The sequence below is a fragment of the Equus caballus genome, unplaced genomic scaffold (assembly GCF_041296265.1).
Source record: "Equus caballus isolate H_3958 breed thoroughbred unplaced genomic scaffold, TB-T2T haplotype2-0001077, whole genome shotgun sequence".
NCBI lineage: Eukaryota > Metazoa > Chordata > Mammalia > Perissodactyla > Equidae > Equus > Equus caballus.
The window spans coordinates 70,690-93,806 of record NW_027222073.1 but is presented as its reverse complement, the minus strand read 5'-3'; the positions used below and the strand labels follow the sequence as shown (position 1 = coordinate 93,806).

Here is a 23,117-nt window from a genome sequence, read left to right as displayed (position 1 = left end):
TGTGTAGGAGAACACCGTTCCCAGCACTTGATCATGAGTCATCTTGCCATGTCAGGCGCCACTTGCCAAGCCTTCCTTCGTGTTGGGCAGATCAGGAGAACAGAGCTGAGTCTCTGAGCAGACACTGGAGTGTGAGCTCTGTCCCAGGATACAAGGGCCTATCTGAGGAAGCACAGATGTGACTTTGGGCCTCAGAGTCTATGCCCTCCTTGAGCAGAGGACTTCTGACTGAGAACATCAAGTGTGGACTCTAGCCAAAAATCCTCCTTCAAGGTTTTCAAAGCAGGAAAAACTGAAAGTATTTTATCACCTTTAAAAATTAATAAAAGGAAGGAATGCAAAATTATAGGAATTAAAATAGAGAGTCATATTATTCTTGGATAACAAATATCTGACTTTCCTAAACAGAGAAGTGAGACCAATGAGTCCCAGCCCTTCCTTCTTTTCTTTTCGTTCTCAGTGTCAGGGCAGAGCCAAGAGGAGAAGAAAAGGTGGAACACCAAGTGGTAAGGTTCTACCTATCCCACCTGAGCTCTCCAAGGGTGACCCTTCCTGTCCTCTCCATAAGGTCCCAGGTCCATGGTCTCTGAGGATGTCAGTCACTAGATACAGTCCCTCTCAGAAAACAGAGCCCTCAGAGGAGAGGATCATGGGAAAGCAGTCAGAATCTGAAACACTTCTCAGATTCCTGCTCTGCCCACATCTGGGCATGAAGCAGTGATGGACCTGGGCAATGGGCGTTTCCCAATAAGTGGCCGTATGAGATGTCAAGAGTCAGAACTTCTGTCTCCTGACCTTGTGAAAGTACTTTGACTTCCTGGATGATCAGATTCTTCCTTGAAGTAACCAGTGACCTATGTTCCTCACATGGTGTTTTTGAGCCTCACATAGGATGACATACATATATGAATGAAAGCCCTTTGTGAATGATAAAGCAACATACATACGTGAGCTTTATTATTATCATTAACCGTGTGATCTTGAATCCCAATTCTTGGAGCTCTCCAAGTCCAATCTACCAAGGGTACCATACAGGACATTCTACTCTGCCTCCTAAAATATCTCTTTGCTTCTGTCTTCATCACTTTCCTGGTTTCCCAGGTTGGAGAGCTTGCCAGAGTGAAGCAGAGGAGGCAAGGAAGGTGCTTTCTCTGCTGCAAAGGTGACTAAATACAATCCTTCTTTCCTGTATCCCGCTTCTTAGCAGGGTCTAAGAATTTCTAGGGCCTCAGTGAAACGTGAGATTGATAAGGGAGGCAAAATCCTCAGATTTTGAAATCCAGATTGTGAAAGTCTTAGGGAGAAGGAAATAACATAGATTGTGAGCTCAAGGAAGTGGGGGGATGTGAAAGGACAGTATGCAATGGGTGCCCCTAACTCTGTCAGACCTGCCAGGGCCCCATATATTTGTTCTGGTCCTGGCTGCAGCTATGTATATCCTGTCTCCTTCAGTCCCCGGGGCCAGTATCACGATACCACCTGCTTTCGTCAACTGCTATGTCCAGACCCCTCCTGTGAGGTGTGTAATAACACAACCATGGAGGTCAATCGGCTGCTGTTCCTGGAGGACCTGGAAGATGATACTGCCTCTGTGTCCTCTCTGGCTTCCACAGCTTCTGGGACTGAGTCATCATTCACTCTGTCCTCTGCCTTCTCAGAAGTCCCTCCAGGAGACCTAACACCATCCCCTCCACCTGACCCTTCCCTACCGCACCCCTCCGTCCTCTCACCTAACCCAACGACACCCTTAGCTGACTTTCTTTCACCCTCACCACCGGGTCACTCTATGCCACCAGAGCCTTTTCCTCCCTTGGAGTCCAACTTCCCAGCAGACCGTTCCCCACCCCAACCCCTTGCCCTTCCCCCTCTGCCACCACATGACACCCAGGCAACAGGGCCTATTCTCCAACCAGAGGCCACTCTGTCTCTGAATACGATCTTCTCTCTTGACCGCACCCTTTCCCAAGATATTAACGCCTTACCAAATTTGTCCCAGATAATCAATCCCAATGATTCACTGGTTTGTCATCACACAGCACCAAGCCTGTCTGTCTCACCACCGACAGACCACCCTTTAACTGTGACTCAATCTAAATCGGTTTCCATCTTATTGAAGTCTGTTCCAGAGAACTCATCTCCAGATAGCCCTGGTGGGTTGTCCACTTATGTCCCAACAGTCAGAGGCACTGACCATTCAAGTCTGTCAATTTCAGAATTCTCTTGTTGTCAGGCTCCTGCCAAGAACATGTTCCTCCCCACATTATCACACTCTGATTTTCAACGAGAGCAAGTTTCCCTCCGTCTACCAGAGACCTGTCTCTGGGGAGACTCTGCTACCAATCACATGGAGGCCAGCAGCCATTCTTTCCTTGGCCTTAACGGCCAGGCATTCTTGGCAAGACAAATAAAAAAGAGAATGGATTTCCAGATATTAGAGAAGAAAGAAAAGGAGGAAGGACTATTTTCAAAACAAATGTGCTCAGAAAACCAACGGATGTCTTCAGGGAATTCATTGCAGCCACTTGACGTACAAGACACCACAGCCCCCTAAACTGGCTGGGACATCACAGGCAAACCAGAGCAGCTGAGCATTTGTCAACAGCTACTGTATGTCAAGACTTTGGGAGAAAACTTGCAGCAGAAATATACCCAGCTCTTTTGGGGTCTTCCCTCTCTGCACAGTGAGTCCCTGCTGGCCACTCTCCTGGTTTCTAGTAGTAGTGCCCCACTAGGGTCTCATTTTGTCTTATTCAATGGAATCTGTAATGCTTCTGCAGTCAAGATGTGGGATCAAGAATCTCCACCACTTCCCCATTCTCACCCTCCTCCCCTCCCCGATGTACATCTGCAACCCTTCTCTCAGACCAACCCCCAATCCCAGCCCCCACCTTTCACTCAGGTCCAGCCCCATGCCCACCTTCAATCCCCACTCTCAATCCTACCATCTTCTTCTCCATCCCAGATTAGGGACCATGGAGTGTCTTTCCATAGATCCCAGATTGAGTCAGACTCTCATATCTCAACTGAAAATCAACACCTGAAATGGCACATGTTGCAGAAGCAACAAGAAAGTCTGTGGGGTTTAGTCCCTGCATTCCAAAAATCTCAAGAAGCCACTTGTCCTCAAGCTCTCACCCCTCCTTTGGTCAGCCAGTCCTCCCATGCCTATGTACCAGTCTCTGTCCTTCCTGGCCATTTTCATATCACCAGTGAACGCCAGGATAAAATGGAGCTCCACATTCCAAGGAGGCTATTCTCACACTGCTGCCTCTATGCCAGTAGGAATCTAGAGTCTCTGTGTAAATGCACAGAAACATCTCAGCAAAAAGGCAGACATGCTCACTCACAGCTCCGTCAGCTTCAGGGCCAGAGTAGCAAGGATCGAGCAGAGACTGAATTGAGTTTCCCAGGAAGCTTCCATGAGACGATCTCAACAAAGTTTCAACTAAGGCAGGACATGAAGAGGAATCTTGGATATATCCTAGAGAAGAGCCCAGAAGATAGTCCTCCAAGGGTCTCAGAATGCTACCTACTGAAGAGTCTGAGGGCTGCCTCAGAGACAAAAAGTAGCTGTGTGTGTCACTCAAGGAATTACTCAGGGAATGAACTCTTAAATGTCTCAAGGAAGGACACAGACCAGAATGAAATGAAAACCATTCTTAGATTACATCTAAGCCAGAAGTTTTGGCAGATCACTGCGGGGAGGAGCCCCCTTGGGGTGTGTCATTCATGGCTGGCTGAGGACAACCCATCCCCTCCTTCTGGGAGTTCCCAGAACAATATGGAAAACAGAAATTTGAAAAACATAACAGTAGGTGGGGTCCACCCCCAGATGACCACTCCAGAGCTTTCTTTTCTGGATCCCAACACCCGACAGGTGCTAGAAGCCCATATTATAAGGTTTCGTGTGAGTCAGAGGTGGGGCCTACCCCTCAAAGTTCTTGAATCCATAAAATCCTATAAGTTGAGAGAAGCCAAAACATGGCCTTTTCCCCAATTTGACTTTCTCTCCTCAGCCACCTATATTTCTGAGGTGGATTCCAAAGCTGAGGTTTCCAAGCCCCCTGAGGGAAGCTCTAAAAGTTTTCAGGGAAATAAGGTGCAAACAACGAATTCAGTCCCCATCCTGGATCTTCCACTCCCTGCTACCTCATCTGTGGGCAACGAAGGACAGGGGTCCCTAAAACCATCCCACTCTGATATCGACCGGGAGCTTGCCAAGGACATCCAGGCAATCGAGCATGGCAGACAGACTTCAGAGATCCTCACACACAGCTTTATAGACAAAGTGAGTCACAGTAAGACTGCACTAGACAATAACAGATGCAGCTGAGAGGTGCCCACAAGGCAAGCTGGGGCTGGACATGTGCCAAGGGATGAGAATGTGAGTTCCAGTGATAGAGAGGACATGATTCAGGGCCAAAAGATAGTGGAGAAGAATTGAAAACATTTTTCCACGTCCACCATGAACTTCAGGGAGATATTCAAGGCTGAGGAGCTGTGCGTTCTTACATCACAATCTTGTGACATCTTGACAACCAACAAGTTGGGAAGCTCCCAAATGGTAAATATCAATGTGAGCAAAGTAGAAACTACCCTGACCAGTGAATGTCCCTCACCAAAAATAGCAGTTCCCCAAGATTCCAAACCATCAGACATTAAAAAACAGCTCCCTACCGAGTTGAAGTTTCAATTGAAGAGCAAGGAACATAGCCAGCCTAAAGGCTCTCCCGCTGACATATCCCTTACTTCAGATAGCTTGCCTTCGACTCCTCACTGACTCAGTCCGAGAGCGTCTCCAGTGGGGACATGGGAGCTTCCCAGGTGCTGCAAGTCCACTTGGAGGACAATGGAGATTAGCGGGAACCCTGGGCCTCTAAGCATGTCTCATGGAAATGCCAGGATAGGAATTTCCCACCAGCTGCAAAGAGAGTGAGACCTCTGGACTCCAGAGCAGGAGAATGTGGAAGCGAGGATTCAGGAGTTGGGACGTCTAAAGCCAGAAAGAAGAGCCACTCTATTGAGGACAGAGAATTACAGGGCACTTCCCAGTATCTGTCACAGAATGAACAGTTTCCTCCTGAAAGTTACTTCAGAAAAATAATGAGGCAGTTTTTTCAGTGGATTAATTCCAAGGAAAAAATCACAGGGCAGGAAAGTCCCCAGCAAAAAGCCAAGTTCACGTCAACCTTTGCACCGCTCTGAGACCCAGCTCAAAGTGAAGCTCTCGTGAGCTGTGGGCCTCCTGAAGCTCATGAGCTCATGGCAGCCATCGGGAAGATCCTAGAGGAGAAACTGGCATGTAGATACGAACCTGAGGCTGCAGAGTTAAGTCAGCAGAAGGGGGAACTGCAGGCCCAGGTAGAGCCTGACGAGGGGCATCCCTCCAACTACGGGGCTCTCTGACCCACAGCCAGGGGAATGGGCAAGGACCACATCCTGCAGCCAAGATGCTGTCCCTCCTGACAAGAGTTTTTGTACAAGGGTTAGACAGAAAAGAGACAGGATCAGACATCCCTGGAAAGTTGTGGCCTTCAAGGACCAGCATTTATGCCAGAGTCAACCCCCTTCCCCACCCTACAGGGAGTCTGTGCCCCATCCAAGACCCACCTGCATGCATGATGTATGCCACGTCCCTCCAGCCACCCTCACCTCTAATGAAAGCACTGTGTTCAGAGATCTGACTCTTCTATTCAAACAGGAAATGCTTCTCCAACACTTCCAGGGAGGAAAAATGTCCCCAAAGAAATCATTCAGTCCTTGTTGAGAAAGCATTGCAGTTTTCACGAGAACACATCCTCTGATGAGAACCATGGTTAACACAACCAAGGATACTGATCGTCCTCAATAAATGTTTCTGCTAGGAGAGAGTAGTGTTCTCTGTGTGGTGCTTTGGGGGAGCGGATTTGGGGTTCCCAGCGCTTATGCTCAGGGAAAGGAAGGAGGGAAGTCAGCTCTGACTGATTTCCTCTTTCGGTTTCTGCAAGATGACCAGTCCCTTGTAGGGGGCCTGACAGTGGCTTTCTCAGTTTTATCTTGGGTCCTGTATTTGACCTTATTCAGATGTCCTGTACTTAAAACACTTTACTTTTTCATAAAAAGTACAAAAAGTTTACTCTAAAAACTTCCGGGTCTTTTCAAAATGAGAAAAACCCTTCAAGTCCAGAACTTGGCTCAACTTGTCTTTCCATCTGCTCCCTCACTATCCTGAACTATACACAGCTTCAGGGTGGGATGCGTTCCTCTGGAAGGATACAGCCAGAATTTCCCCTTGTTGCCTCAGAAAGTTTTGGAATTGGAAGTGTGGGGGTGTTTAGGCCCTGAGGTGAGTGGCAGGGGGAAATGTTGCTCTTGGATCTCTTGGTGAGGAATGAATGTCACCTGCTCCTAAGAGCCTTTCTCTCCCTCAGGAGGTCTGGGTGGTGGGCCACGTCCCCACGCCTCAGCTGACCCTAACGGAAATGGGGAGCAGTTCACCCTTCCCCTTCCTCTACCCTTCCTGGAGCAGAAGGGAGGAGAGAACTCGCAGCTCTGAAAAGGACCAGAGATATGAATCTTTTCCTGAAAACGGCAGCTTACCTTCATTTAGAAAAAGTTGCTGATTCCTGAGTATCTCACAGGTGAGCAGTCAGTGCAGATGTGCGTATGGGTGGGTTTTGCGATTGTGGACACTGGAGTGGCCAGGGCAGGGTCCAGGAACTGGGTGGGTCCCGCTGAAGAATCTATTATATGTGGGGTGTTAATCTGTCTGGAAGGCACATTCTGAGCTCAACAATGAGGTCTCCCTGCATGTGAGGACACCTCAAGGAATGGGAGGAGCCGCTCCCGAGGGAAACTTCCTCAGGAGGCCCAGCTTGGTAGAATTATTGCAAGACCAAGAGATCACCTGGCTATCATTTGTAGGAATGGTCGTCGGGCAGCCACCCAGAATTTGGGGCAAAAGGAGAAAACAAGTAGGGAAAAAGGAATGGTGGAGTGAGTGGAAAAGGAAGGAAAAAATGAGGAGGGGAAGAATGACCTTATCATCACTCCTCATGATCCCTGAGGGTCACTTCGAGCTCACAATGTCCCTTCCAGACAGATTAACACCCCACATCCTGGCCATCCATTCCACCCAGCACTACCTTACCTAGGCCTCACCTCCTGGAGATTAATCAGGGCTGGGGGGAGCACAATGATACCACTGCAGCTAAGAGAATTGGGGATAGTCTTCGAGATTGAAGACAGTATCTCCAGGAATGTTGTCAAGGAGGTCGTCCTCTCATTTGGTGCCTGCCTTCCCAGCCATGCTGCATCTTACACCAAGGTTACAGTAATTTAGGGGTGTGTTAGTTACTATATAACAAATACCCCAAAAGTTAGTGACTTAAAAAACCAAATATTTATTAATTCATAGTTTCTGTTGGTGAGGAATCTAGGCAAGGCCTACCTGGGTTCTCTGCTCCAAGGTCTCTCACAAGGCTGCAATTAAGGTGTCAGCTGGGGCTGGGGTCTCAGCTGAAGGCTTGACTGGGGAAATACACACTTCTTCGCTCACTTCTATAGCTGCTGGCTGGATGCAGTTCCTCAAGGCCTGTTGGACTGAGAGCCTCAATTCCTGGATGGCTGTTGGCTGGAGTTGGCCGGAGGCAACCTTCAGTTCCTTGTCATGTAGGCCTCTCCAACATGGCAGCTTGCTTCATCAAAGCCAGGAGAGAGTCTGCTAGCAGGACAGAAGTCACAATCTTGTAAACTAATGAGGGAAATGATATCCCATCACCTTTCCCTTATCCTATTAGTCAGAAGCAAATCATGAGGTCCAGCTTACACTCAAGGGGAGCAGTTTATACAAGGGTGTGACTAGCAAAAGAAGGGATCTTTGGAACCTTCTTAGAACTCTTCCTAACACAAGGGTTTCTTCTTGGACATCCCACTGAGTTCACTGAAGCAAAAGTGACCAAAGGGACCAAGTGGATCCTTGTGCTCATCCATATCCACGTCATCAAAGTTAAAGCTGCTTAATGGCTAAGCGGAGTAACGTCTGGTAAGAAAAACATCAAAGAGATTGAAGCATCCAAAGAAGGAGGGAAAGGTGGCATGGAGGTAAAGGCGGTGTGGGGTCATCATGAACGGTAAAGTGAAAGGAGCCCTTAGAACCACCTGCCTCACCACTGCCAGTATTCAGACTTAGAGGGGAGGAAAAATTAGGTGCAAGACGGCTCATCCTCACTCCGCCACCGTATCTCCACTCTGCTCTAGCTCCCCGACTACAGGCCTAAAGAAGCAACCTTCAGTTCCCATAGAGATAGCCAGGCTTATAGAGGAAGCAAACCCTACAGCTTGCAAGGTTTAACTTCTGCTCTTATTGATATATTTAATATAGCACATCCATCATTTCAAATTTGCTTCTCACAGCTTGAACATCCGAGAGGATGAATCACACAATCTATGGCAAAGCCAGTACTAGGGAATTCAGCATGTAGCTCCCATTCTGGGATGTTTTCCATGAACCCATTGCCAAAGAGCTTCTAACCAAGGGAGAGGTGGTGGCTCAAAAGGGCTGACTTACTGGCTGGGGTCACAAAACAAGTCATACCTGGTGCCCAGATATTTGCTTCTATTCAGAGAAACACTGGATGAGGCAACGAGACAGAATTTGCACACTCAGCACATCTAGGCAGTGAACTGTCCAAATGAGGTGACAGTACCACCCAGGAGTGATCCCACACTCTTGTTCTGCTTCTAGTACTGTTTTCCTTTTTCCCAGATTCCAGTTCCTATGGGAATGCAGGACTCTTACCAAAAGAAGGAAAACGTATTAGCTGAACAGTGACTGGAGAGATGAGGATGAATTTCTCTACAAACAGATTTCATGGGCTTGCTGCTTATACCCAGAGATCAGTGCTGTGCAGCTTGGGGGACGTGGGGGGTGGGGGTGGGGGTGGGTGTCTCATTTACACGATATTCTGTGGCGCCTGAAGAATTTTCAGTGACATAGAATGTGATGGGAATGGGTTACCTGAATTTTTATACCCTCAAGCCCACACTCCAAACCTAATGTCAGGGCCAATAAAATGCATGAATTGACTGCTAACTTGATGTGGCTTGGGTATGGGAACCCCAGATCCCAGCTTCAGGTACTGTGAATTTCTCTGGTACCAGGTGCTGCCTAAGGGAATCAGCTTTCTTGAGGCAGCCTTCACATGGATTAACACTCAGAACTGTGCCCTAATCTGCAGCCACAATGAAGGGGCCAAGGCTATGAGAAGGGGCTCTTCTCTCTCTCTCTCTTTTTTTTTTAAAGATTGGCACCTGAGCTAACAACTGTTGCCAATCTTCTTCTTCTTTTTTTCTCTTTTTTCTCCCCAAATCCCCTCAGTACATAGTTGTATATTTCAGTTGTGGGTCCCTCTAGTTGTGGCATGTGGGACGCCGCCTCAACGTGGCCTGATGAGCAGTGCCGTGTCCACACCCAGAATCCGAACCAGTGAAACCCTGGGCCGCCAATGCGGAGCATGCGAACTTAACCACTTGGCCACGGGGCTGGCCCAGGGGCTCCTCTTGAGGCCTTTCCTCTGGAACTTCCACTGGCCCTGGATCAGAGCCTAAATTAGGCTATTTTCCTGGGGTCACAAGGACACGTTTGGTCTTCCTTAGGGAGGCCAAGTGGAAGCTCAGAGATTTGTGGAGGCTGCCTCCCTATCTCTCCCAGGAGACTCAGGGTCTGTTCCTTCCTTCAGTGGGGCCCAGGAGGTAGAGAAGGAACTGAGTATTATGCAAGTTTAGCAATGCTTCACTGTGGGAGGGGGTTGGGCTGACAAGAGTAGGTAATTTTCCTTTGCAGGGATTCTTGCCCAGCTTGAGGCAACCTTCATTTGAAGCAGGATAATGCTGTTTCTACCCTCCACCTGAGGGGACTCCAGAAGGAATAAAAGTTACCTTTCCTCATTTGTCTTACAGGAAGGTCTGGGCTTCTGGGTTCAGGAGTTATTAATGGCTTTCATGTTTCCTGAACCCAAGGAGAAGTTGTGAGACACCTGTTGTACAGTCCTGTCCAGACCCTCATGTGGGAGGAGACTTTAGCTGGCTGCTCCAAGGAGAGAGGAGATAGGGGTTGACACAAGTGCTGGGGTGAGAGAAGGAGAGTTGCCTAAAGGTAGCAGTGGCTCCAAGACCCTGAGAATCAGGATGTAGACACGAGTCCCTTAGGTGGACGGGTTCTGTGTGGAAGTCCTCTAGCAGACAGCACAATGTTTTAAGGGATGAAGTGATGATGCTGAGATGACTAATCATCAAGCCCCATCATCTTGAGAGCTGTCGCAAGACACGGCATTGCTCACACTTAGCACAGAGGCTGTGCAGCCACTGGCCTTTCAATGGGCCTGAAGGGCTTGGGCAATGAAAATCCCAGGGGCAACCGAGATGGACTCAAGATCACAGGCTCTTACCTACATATTTGATGGTGAATACTTAACTAAATAGGCAAAAAGCTCCCATTAATGACTACTATTGTATATCTTCCTATCCTTTAAAATGGGGTCTTTGAGCCAGATTTAATTTAGAAAAATTAAGTACTGCTTATTGTACTTCAATCTTGTGAAACAAATTTATGCTTTTTATGTATATTATCCCATTTAAACTTTACAATGCTTTGAAGTAGGTTTCTTTACCCTCTTTTATAGAAGGGCACGACCTGAAGGACAGAGAAGGTAATATATATTCAGAGTGCTAGCACAGAAGAGGGAGCCAGGGATGGAGAGCCCCCTTACGCTGTGAGGGATTCTTTGGATGTAAATGATGGCAAGTACAATTCAACTGACTTTAAAAACAGGATCTGTTGACTCAGGCACCTGAAAAAGGTCTGGGAGTAAGGCTGCCCTCAGGCAGGAGGATTCATATTGGGGCTCAGCTGATGTCATCAAGTTTCAGTTTCTATCCATTTCTCTGCTCTAGATTCTGGACTGGCTACCTTGTAAGTCTGTCTGGCAAGTTCGTAGCTACATCTTCCAAACTAAAAGCACAGCCAAAAATGGGTTGTTTCTCCCACTAGTCCCTTCAAAAGTCCCACTGTGCCTTATTGTCTCCAGTTGGGTCACATGCCCATCCCTGACCAAACGCTGTTGCCAAAAGCATGGACCAATCTTTTTGGCCAAGCCTGACTTCAATGCCCTCCTTTAAAGTAAGAGCGTTAGTGATAAACAACTCCACTTGACATGGACTGAAACTGACAACGGGGTTAGATCCCCAGAGGGCAAAAGAAGGACTATTTTTAGAAGGTGAGTGAATGCTGAGTGTCAAAATAAAAACAAAAACAAAACGGATGTCTACTTCAGCCCTCTCTCTCACCACCCCATTTCTGCCTTCTTGTCCAGAGTCATGCCATGGACTGAAGGTTAGAGTTAGAGGAAATGCCAATTCTGTGGAGGACAGGAAAGGAACTCAAAGTGGAAGGAATCAATCAGAGGCCCCAACATCCATGCGGATAGACCATCCAATGATCTGATCTCTCACTGTCTGCTCCTTCTCATCTTAGAGTCCTTTACTTTCATTCCAGTTCAGTTACGGCCATATCCTAGAACTTATCACCAGCAACACTTGTGTGTTCTGAAAAAATACAGTCTGACATTCCACCCTTTATCCTCTCAGCTTATGCCCTCAGCATGTTAATTCCTCAACCTATTCAGGAACTACAAGCCACTCTATACTTTCCCCTGCTCACCTGACAACCTTTGTCTTCATTTCCTCCCTCTCCAAGGAAAACTTCATGGGGCATCACTTAATCCTAAACCTAAATATACTGCTCTGCTCTAAACAGCCTACCCCCTTCTTTCATTCGTCCTGTCTAGCAAAATCCAACTCTGCCTTTTTTAGAACTGCCTTCAAATAAGGGCCTGCTTCCTCTTGGATAAAATCACACAAGTGTGTTTGTGCCCCATAAACTTCTGTTCTACATTTGTTGCTCAGCTCCACCACTGCCTCAGAATCCAGTCATTCCTCCTGTGTTACCATGTGCCAGATGCTCTTCCAAGCACTTGGGACACCCAGTGGAGGCAACAAACAGAGGCCCTGTCTCGGGGGAGCTTCTGTGATTGTTTTCTCAGTCAACTCGCTTGCCTAAGTTCTCAAAACAATTCCACTTTCCTACACCTTGTCCACACTCCCCGCTCATTGATCATATGTGCTGGACCACCAGAGGGAAACAGAGAAGTCATCAGATGGGAACTTTTCTTCATAAAAACTTCAAAACAAAACAAAACCAAAACCAAAATGAGATCCTCCATCTCTTCTTTCCTCCTTCCTTCCCACCATACTGAAAGGTTTCCCTCAATGCTTTCCTTAATCCTCCCAACCTGGGATCTGCCCGCCCTTTCCAAGTCACAACACTTTGACATGTGTGGACTATCTGCCTTAATTATCTACTTTTCCAGAGGACCAAGACTACATTTACCTCATCACAGCTGGAAACACCAAGCAGAGCTCAGAATCCTCTGGAGGAATACATTGGCAATAGGAGGGATCGATGGGGAGGTCCTGCCCAGCATGCTCTGGGGCGGGGCCACGTCTGGGGACAGGGCCTGAGAGACTCAGAGCCTGTTTGGCTTCTTGAGGGCGACGGCACCAGCAACATGGCCAGACATCTCACCTCAGGCTTCTGGAAGATATGAGTTGAGATTTAATTCAAAGACAGGTTCTGAGGAAGGTTTCTGGATGCCTGAGTGACCTTCCCCACTGCCCAGCCTGAAGGATCCTTTCCTCCATCTGCCATTTCCATTACGGTGGGCAGGCCCTCACAGCCCCTGGGCCCCCAAACTCTCACTCCAGGCCCAGCCTTAGAAGGCACTCAGAGGCCTGGGGGCAGGGCTCTGCCTGCCCAACACCACCCCCTTTGACGATGGCACTCTTAGGAACTCCACCAAGGTGAGAATAGTAATAAATAGAGTAACAATATTGACAACTGTTAAGGCTTCACCTTACACTGGCTGCCTGGCCTTGCACAAGTAGCCTGAGTCTCAGATCTCATCTATTATGCGCAGATACTGATGTGTACTGATAGGGTTGGTCCTCGGAACTGGAATGAATGAGTAAAGAGTTTTGAACAGTGTTTACCTAACACTAGAAGTTTAATATGTGCTACCCATTATTATCACTCATTTAAAATGCTAGGCCTCCTCTTTATTATTTTAGAAGTATCAATTTACCACTCATTCATTCTTCCTTCCTTCAGAATGAATTTATTTAGTACCTAACATGTGCCAGACACTATGCCAGGCTCTGGAATACAATGGTAAGCAAAAAGGTAGAGTCCCTGCCTTCATGGATCTTACAGTCTAGAGGGGAGATCAGGCAGAAATTAATTATACAAGATTGTGTAAATGTCCCATGTTACATTCTATGAAGGGTTCATGAGCTGGTTGTCGGTGCCAAGGAAGTTTAAAACATGGGGATTTGGCCTAACCAAGGAGAAGAGGGTCTTCCTCACCCACCCCTCAGGAGCTGATAAGGCTTAAGAGGTAAAAGGTGAGTAGGAGACAACTTGGCAAAGCAGGGAGGGAGAAGTGTTCCAGGCAGAGGAATCTGGGTGATGAGAGCAGAGAGAGTGAGGAGGGAGGAATGTGATGCAACAAGAAGAGGGAAAAGCGTGGGAGGCACAGATTAAGCAGAGTTCTCTGGGCCAAATCAACTAGTTAAGTCTTTGGAGCAATGGGGAGCCAGGGGAAATTTTTAAGTTAGGATTTATTTATATGTGTAGGGTATTCAGATTTTAGTTGTATTATTTGAGTTTCCAAAAGATTACTGTGAATTAATACTGTGAATTAATGAATTGCAGTGATTTAATGTGAAGAATGCTTTGGATGGGGTAAACAGGATGTGAGAGACCAGTGAGAAGGCCACTGCAGTAATCTACGAAAGAAATGATGTCAGCATGGACCACAATGGTGGTGACCAAAGTGGAGTAACGTGGACGGATGTGAGTGGCATGACTTCATTAATTCTAATAAGATGGAACATTTTTCCTTTTCTTTCGCTCCAGTGCCCAAGAGGTACAGGTTGGTGCAAGATGTGGGGTCTTTTATAGAGTTGGACAAGTCAGCAGACACGAAACATTTGAAAAGGCTGCTTGAACTGCTGACTAGCCAAAATCAAAGAGGAAGTTGACCTTCAACCCTTTGTTTCATTCCAGCTGCAGAAGTCATTTTCAGTTACTCTCTGACTCAAGTAAACACCACTCCCTGTCACCTTATCCCTTTGAGGGTTGGTTCACTTCTACATTTTCACTGGGACATGATTCTCACTGACAATAGAAAGTTCGGCACCCAGACCTGCAGATGTGAAGACACTTGCTCCTCTCTCGAACTATTAGTACTGCTGGGAAACACGTCCCAGTGCCAAACTGTCCTGGTCCTGAAATGACCCCATTATTTGGGGAAGTAGTAAAGGAAATTACATGTTTTAAACCCCGAGCGGCACTCTCTTTGGACATCGAAAGGTGTAAATGATAAAATACTTACTAGACTTAAAGACCAGGGAGTAAACGGGGGGCTGGACGCTGCCCAGACTCTGTGTGTCAGCAAAACATATCTGAGCTCAGCGAAGGACCAAGACCAGGACCAAGTGTTTTCCTCAGTGGAATAGTTAGACAACAGAGGTGGGCAATTTAGGAAAGATAACTTCTTCTGTCCCTGCTTTAGAATTTCTATTACAAACAAAACCCAATCCTTAGCAAGATTTAAGAGCATGGGACAAAGACTGCTAGATGTTGAACTGCTGGGAGTGGGCCCACGTTTTATTTATCTTTGTTTCCAAGCACATCCGCAGTGCTTGCCACGAGGCAGATACTCAGTGAATGCTGGGTGGAACAAGGATTCCTCTGTGTTTTCATGGGGTATTTATATGGTATGGGAATTCAGTCATTTTTTGCCCCACTAGGTAGAGATGGATGCTTTCTGTTCTCCATGTTTACTTTGAACACCATTTAGCTACAGGGATGTTCTAAAATGAAATAATAAGGAAACCAGCTTTAATACGATTTTATATATACAGACAGATACACTTTCTGACCACGTGCAGATATGAATGCTCTCCCTGGAAGATGCTTTTGTAACCTAAATTGCACTAGAATGAGGTTAGAGATGGGGAAGAAAGGGAAAGTAAGGTAAAACTCACAGCTTAATTTCTAGACAGGATTGCTGCTTTAAAAATGAATTTCAGGTGCTTCTTGGCATACTTGGCCCAAGCACTGGAGATTTAACAGTGATTTGTGATTTGGTGTGACCCAGAACATGGCCCAATGGTCCTCTATCCTTTGAAGCAGTCAGTCTGTTCTCTTGATTGCTGTTCTGGACTTTCTCACCGTCACTCCCCATCAGGGCCCCATTCCTTCTGCTCTGTCCTAGTGGAACTGTACCTTGACCTTCATTCTCCCACTACTCTAGTCTCGACTTCTCCTTGTTGCTAGATTACTCTATTATTGCTTCTCACATTGTGGTTCCCAGACCAGCAGCATTAGCATTGCCTGGGAACTTATTAGAAATGCAGATTCTCGGGCCTCACTCTGGACCTACTCAAGAAGAAACTTTGATGTGGGGCCCAGCAATTTTAACAAGCAAGGTAATCTCCAAGGTGAGAACCACTGCTGCACGTAAAGCTCAGTTCTGAGCATATCACCCCTTTGCCCAATACCCTTTATTGCTTTCCTGCCGACAACCACATGAGTGTGTGTGTGTGTCTGTGCACGCCCTTCTATCCAAGGCCTTCTGCAATCAAGCACCAGCTCATGTGTCCCCACGCAGGGAGGTGTCTTCCACAGTCATCCTAATGGGTTACCTGCTTTTCCCTCTGCTCTCCTGCCGCCTCTCTCTGTTAATGTTGGGTCCTCTGCTAGAAATACCCACCTCCTCCCTCTCCTTGGAGAAACCTTGCTCATTCTTTAAGGCTCACTGAAAAATTAATATTTATCTAAGGAATCCATACCTGTGCCTTTAAAACCAAATAGTACTGAAGGCTTTCTAAAGAACCACGGCAGGCCCTCCCCCACCTCACAACCCCAATCCTTCCTATCCCCCCAGTTCCATTCCCCATGGAAACCACTTGAGCCATTTCTATCATAGTTGTTCTGGTGTTTACCTCTATTTATATAACTAATACGCAAATACTTGTATTTAAAAGTAATTTTAAAATATTAGATACTAACTTCTTGCCGTGGTAGATAAAATTTGAGTAGGTAAAATTGCAGGTGGATGAAATTTGGTCGACACCCCATTCCCCTCTTCACTCTTCTCAATCTGTCCTCACTTAAATCTTTATTCATGCAAAGTTCATCTTGGCATGGAAGGTGACCCCTTTCCTGGAACGTGTTCAGAGACTGCTCCTCCCCTGCTCCCACAGAGCTGTGTATCTCTCTTAGTGCACTGTCCCCCTTGCCCTTTCACGTTTGTATGTATGTGTCTCCCATTCCCACCAGCTTGTAAGAGCCAGGAAAGTCTAATCCGTCTTTTACTTTCACTGAATCCTCCCAGGGCAAAGCACAGGGCCTGGGATATAGTACACACTGAGCAAACGTGGCCAATTTAACCGTAAAGTAAAATATCTGCCTGACCTTTGAAGCTTGCTGGTGTGACAGCAGTACTTGGAATGAGTCTTCCCGTTCCAATGTGGTTTTCCAACATTATTGTGGGGAATAGTAAACTGGAGTCAGGAGACTTGAGCCACACCACCTTCTTGGTGACTTCTTTTAAGACCTTGGGGAAGGCACTTAATGGTTTTGCTTCCGTTTTTTCACCTATAAAGTGGCAACAATAATATCTATGGACAGAGTTGTAGGGAGGACCAAATACAACAGCACAGGTTATCAGGTATAAGGCATTACATTGATTCCTTATGTTTAAAACAAAAAGGCAAACCATTTTCTGGTAGCACATAGGGCTATAACGAGCATTAAAACCAACCTTTAAATAGAAAACTTTATTTTTAGATGATCCAGGGGGTCTTTCTTCCAAGATCAGCCTAAGATTTTTTTGGAGGAAACTGTATTCTCATTGTCCTGAAATTTGAAGCAAGAAAATTCAATCATTTAAGACCATTTGCCTATTCTGACTTGTTGATGAGAAATCACCACTACTGCCACCCTTTTAGCCTCTGAAGGGATTGTAAGCTTTGTCTTGATTTGATGGCTCAAAAATAAAATCTACCAAAGGCACGTTTTCTAAGCCTTGTCTGGCTCTACCCATTAGAAAAGTGTGAGCTACTGTTCTATCAAAACTAATTCTATTTTAAATCTACAACCAAGTCTCAATTACCAAGGTTAATGGGACTACATGCATACATAATTCTCTCTTACATTTATACAGTGCTTTTAACTTCTTCAAAGCACTTTTCACTGTACTGCATATATAAAACAGAGGCATTTTTTTAAATCCACAAATAAGGTAAAAAATAAATCTTAAGATCAATAATTTCAACTTTGTACCTGTCAAAAGCTATTAGAACTTGCAAAATTGTCTAATAGGACTTTCATTGCCCTACTCTCCTCTCGACCCCTCTCAACTAAGGCCAGAAAAGACCGAAAGATCTGGAGGAATCTCCAGAGGAGAGGAAGCCAGAGAGGGAAGGAAGCCAAGGACCTGGGCCATCCACAGCCTGGATCATTAGCTCCAGCGTAATTGAGAATAACTGACTGTATGTGTGACTATGGCCAGAAAATCCAGAAAGAGATGAAAAGGCAAAGAAAATGACGTGTGAGTAACAGTATTTACAGGGTCTGTCTCTGTCATTCTCTCAACAAGCATTATTGAGTGCCTACTGTAATGACAGGTGCTTTCAACAAAGAGGATGGACACAGCAATGAACAACCCAGGCAAGACTGCTATTTTCATAGTGATGACCTTCCTGAATGGTGCAGACAGACAACAAACACAAAGACACACAACTTCACATAAACAGATAACTTCAGGTGGCACTAAGCTCTGTGGAGTCCATAAACACAGGAATGTGATAGAGCCTTGGGGAGGGGATGCTGTTGTAGATAAGGTCACCAGGGAAGGCCTCAGGGTATCTGAGCTGCAATCTGCGAGAAGAGCCCACTCTGTGCAGGTCTGCAAACCAGATGATGGAATGAGTGAACTCGCCAAATATGCTAGAGGGAGAGGGGTCCAGGCCAGTTTCAAGAGGTTCCAGGAAAGTCACTGTTCTGTGGTTATTCACTTTGTGTCCTTTTGGGGATATTACTAAAACCTCTCCAGGACCCCGGATTTATTGCCTCTACAATGTGAGTTGCTAACACTGATCACCTGGACAGGGGAGCGCTGAGAAATAATGGGTAAACAATTGTGAGGAGCCACATAAGTGCTAAATAATGCTCACGGTAATAAGCTTTTATTAAAGTCAGCACCTTGACAGGCAGCTCACAATCGGATACCTTGGCAAATGTGTGAATTGACGTGGCTGCTCCCTGTGCACACCAGCACCATCCTTTAAAACAGAAAAAAATAAATGAGCCTATGGTCATGATATTCGAAGTAGTTAGTGATCAAACAACTGTCTGGAGAGAAAGCTGGTGTGTGAAGTGTACAATGGGAGCAGGAAGATAACGGCACATCACAGCCCAGCTCACGCAGAGGACAACTCATGAATTGACTGGATGCTTGCTGGTGCACACACCATCCACTCCAGGGTGGTATTCTAACCCCATCAGGACTAGGTGCTGCCACCAAAAGCCCCAGCAGACAGGAAGGGGAGTGAGAAGGAGCCAGAACAGAAGCATCTCTGGCAGCAGCCCTCTCTGGCCCTCTTGGCCTTGGAAAGCCACCCCTGGGGGAGGACTGAGCAGCCACCACCAAGGGCCCTACCTTGGAAGGGCACCAAGGAAGTGGTGGGGGGGGTGTGAGGGAGGAGGGATGAGCATTGCATTTCTCCCTATGAGAATGAAATATCCCAACGCCAGGAGAGACTTCAGTTGTCGTTATAACTGAGCCTCCCCACACAGAGATATGAGTCCACCCCTTAGAAGCAAATCTTCCTCCCCCAAAACCTCCCCCCAAAATATAACATTAACATCACAAAAAATGAATTCTTTTTTGTGGGTCCTACCATCTCTTTGATATAAATACACAAGTGCCTAAACATTCTTTCCCATCTCCCATCCCACATCGGCAATCAGATTGTGACACACACACACACACACACACACACAAGCACATGCTCACACAAATACCACACACACCCAATTCCTTTGTTAAGCCCTGCCTCAGCTATTATAAGGTACCTGTGGAGTGTAGGTCACATAGCAGAAAAGTTTAAATTACTGTTGCTTCTACTCTGAAAAGCAGACAGGAAGAAAAGACAATAAAAAAGAAAACACTTATTTTAATGCTGAGACTAAACACTCTACTCCACGTTGACTGAGGTCACTTTCCCACTGTGGGATGGGGAGAATCGAGATGATCTCTGAGGTGCTATGAACCCACAGTGCAGACTTCATGTTTTGAGGCTTGACTAGAAACGACGGGGACGTGAAAAAGAACATGGCGAGATAATCCTAGTCTTCAGGAAATTATGGTTTAAACTGGGCTGGAGAAAGACCAAGATCCTCAAAAAAATCTAATTGATTTTAACCAAATGGAGTAATTTTAAAATGTTAAATACACTGGGATATCATATTAAAAGTATTCTGGGAGAGCATGCCGCATGGGACGTGGTAAGTGCTAAATTTTCTGCTGCTAAGGGAGGCATTCCTATCTGCCAGTGTCTCATGCTGCTCAGACCTGAATCATTCATTTAGGTAGACCATTTGTCCAAGTGCGTCATTTCCCAAAACAGCCAATGAAGGAATCCAGGGAGAACTGTCCTACGGAGATGTGGTCATCCTCAAGGCCAAATCAGTCTAGACTAAGATGGTTTTTAGCAAGACTGCCCAAAGGGCTTCTAGACTTTGTTTGGTAAGTGTTGTTAATGCCTTGGTAACAATGGACTGTTGATAAGGTGGGAGATAATGTCAGAAGGAAGGAAGGTACCCGCTCACATCTTTTGCTTTTAACTTAAGCTAACCCATAAAATCCATTATCAAACCCCAAGGAATGCTCCCAATTATTGTCTTGGACCCTTCATTTTGCTTTGCTTTGTTTTTTTTTTTTTTCAACTCTCTATTTCTGTTTTTACCTGGCACTGACTTGCTTGACTCCTCTTCTCCTCTCAGCTTCTGGCTCTGTGCTCCCCCTTTAGACTTGATGAGTAATTTTGGTTTTCCTGCTTTTCACCTTTGGCACCCCTTCAAAAATGGGTTAGGTTTATCTTCTGGCTCTTTTTACTTCTGACTGCTTGGAAGTTTGGATCATACTTAGCCAAGTTTTGATCCCAGGACCTTTCCCTGGCTTTGACCTGTCTCAGTGGCATCTGTGCTGGGCTTGACTCCTCCAGGTGAGGGCGTCGGCAAGAGGGAGGATCAAGCAAAGATCAAGCAAGGAAACAGGAAGAATACCTGGCTCGGCTTAAACTGTGCAGGGCACTGAGGCCTTGCTGGCCGTCCAGTCTCTGCCTCCTTCTTCCTCTGCTGCTTTCATTCCCTCCCGTCTCTGACTTCCAATTTTTATTAAGTTTCCACCTTCTGACTGGTCAATCCTCTTCTAGCATCCCTGTGTAAGACTGAAATGGGAGTGGGAGTGATATCCATTAGCCAAAATAAGTTCGAAAGCTGGGAGAAACTGCTGAATCTCTGGTGTCTTTATAGCACTTATCAAATCCCAATTAACCATATTAGTTGGCAAACTGCTCTGGCTTCCCAGGGAGTCAGCTGGTAGGTGAGTCAATAAATATCTGTCAGATGAATGGATGCACACACACTAGTTGTGTAGCATGGCATCAGGTACTTTAAATAATACAAAGTATAAGACTTCATCCTTGGCTGAAGAAGGACATCTTCTCACGGCCATTCACAAAAGGACTGTTTGGAAATATCACCAAGCGCTAGACCAGCTTCGCTATTTCTTCTAGAAAACAAGAAGAAATCTCTTGTTTCAAGACATGTTTGTGTCATCTCTTAATGCACAACTGGCTTCATGTGGGCAAAAGGGAACGTGAGCAAAGCCCTGGTTAAAGCATAACAGACACCCTTGGGCTAATGAACTGTCGAAGGTATTAGTGTCAGCGGATTTTCTACATACTGCTTTGTAAAGAGCAACACGCATAAACCATAAACAAGGAGAATGAAGTGAGCACCCACAGACACACCACTCATGTCAAATCATACAATGTTGATATCACCCCAGAAGCCTCCACTCTCCTGTCTGATAATCTTTCACTTACTTTTCTTTATAATTTCATCACCTTTATAGACTCCCATAAAACATTTAGTTATATCCAGTTTGGGGATCAAAATAGATTAAAAACCAACAATTGCAGGTGCATTCAACATTGGACATGAAAAAGAAAACTGGTTTTTTAATAAGATACTTGAAGTGTACACTTTCCGTAGGTGATCAAGACATTTACTCTTTCGTCCATTTTTATGTTTGCTGACTGCCAATCACTCTACTCCTTAATACATCAAAGGTATTTTTCCCAAAGCTGCCTTTTGTCTTACACTAATGCTTTCCCGGACTCAAGTGAATTTTGAAGGAGATTGAGCTCATCATGATGAAATGGATGTTGACATTCCATAACCATCATTGTAATTATTCCTAATTTGTACTTTGCTTCAAAAACTCTCTTCCCTTGCCCCCTAAAGTCTGTACTTTCAGAATAGCATCTACAGCTTTAATTATACCTGACAATAAACTACTCTCACCACAAAATCTTGTTAATCACGGTGTATGTTACTATCTTCAAATATCCTGTTTTTTAAAACTGCATTTATATGAGGTTCCCAAAGAGTTACAATATTAGCAATGAATGTTTTAACTGTTTCTGTAATTACTGTCTGTAATTACTACAAATCAAAGTTATACAAACTTTGGATTGGAGGCTGGTTGAATTATCTACCAAACTGGGGTGAATGGTCCTTTAATCAACCGTATACTGAACAAATCTACAGAGTAAAAACTGAGATGGAATTTGAATGACTTGGTGTCCATCGAGAATCAAATCTGATGCTGTAGTGTTAACAAGGGACTTCAGGTCCAGAATAATTCTGTTAATCACATTTCTTCCAAATTAGTCAGTTAATATTGTGGGTCCTGACGAGACAGGATTTAGGAAGGCAGAGAGCGGCGGGTAATGCTCCTGGTGATAGGATCCTTAGAGCAAAGGACAGAAGACAAAAGGAGAAGGCTGTATTCGTGAGAAGTGAGCTGGACCATAGCCGCTATAATTATAAGCTTATAATGTCACCACACTGCTTTCTGTAATGTAATATTTTTGTGTCTGTTATTTTCCTTGATTCAGGTTTTGTATTTTTCATGATGTAATAGTGAGATCTAGTCTCATTTTTCTGTGTATTTGGATACATTGAGTAGAGTGCTCTGGCTGAGTAAAGAGTTTCACATATGGGAGACTTGAGAAACAAGAGTGGCAAGAAAAGTTAGGTCAGATTATGAAAATTCTTAAAATGTTTATATTGGACTTAATCCTTCAGAAGTCATTTAGTGTTCTCTTTTCTTTTTTTGTAATTGAGAGCACCAGGAGGAAAGGAGTGTTTTTGATGATCTATTTTATTTCTTTCTCTTTTCTTGGAGGAAGATTGGCCCTGAGCTAACACCCGTGCCCATCTTCCTCCATTTCATCCGTGGCTCACCTGCCACAGCATGGCCTGATAAGCAGTGTATAGGTCTGTGCCAGAATGGGAACCTACAAACCCCAGGCCGCCAAAGAGGAGCACACAAACTTAACCTCTACACCACTGGGCTGGCCCCATTTTTGGTGATTTCTAAGGGGTAAAAACTAGGCAGGGAGATTAGGTAAGATGATATAGCAAAAATTCAGGCATTAAGAAATAAGGTTAGACTAGGCTGGCGATGGCGGCTATGGATTGGAAAGGAAGGAAGGATGGATGCAGCATCATAAGGGAAAAATTTGCTTCTTTCCCTTTGTCTTTTCAGCCATTTGGGCTTAACGGTGTTCAGTGCTCCTGATTTATTTCCCTTCCCATTTATATTTTCCTTCTTCCCTTGATAATCTACTTTTGCTTTCCCATTTTTCCCTCTCTTCTC

At 45.5% G+C, this 23,117-nt stretch overlaps 1 protein-coding gene across 45 annotated transcripts in view; it reads right to left on the bottom strand.

Moving 5' to 3' along the window:
* The window catches only part of LOC138922534 (uncharacterized), a 150,228-nt gene that overhangs the window by 109,832 nt on the left and 17,279 nt on the right, over positions 1-23,117 (bottom strand). For 7 of the 45 annotated variants that reach the window (XR_011435625.1, XR_011435628.1, XR_011435627.1 and 4 more), the window contains exons 4-7: positions 16,926-17,020; positions 16,577-16,759; positions 12,428-12,631; positions 7,430-7,702 (exon numbers count right to left, since the gene is read on the bottom strand). The gene's annotated coding sequence lies outside the window, so the exon portion shown is untranslated. Of the gene's footprint in view, positions 1-7,429; positions 7,703-8,575; positions 8,775-12,427; positions 14,971-16,576; positions 16,760-16,925; positions 17,021-18,394; positions 18,448-19,240; positions 19,294-20,133; positions 20,617-23,117 lie in introns of those variants that run through there. The other 38 variants (XR_011435621.1, XR_011435626.1, XR_011435630.1 and 35 more) reach the window with 18 other exon arrangements.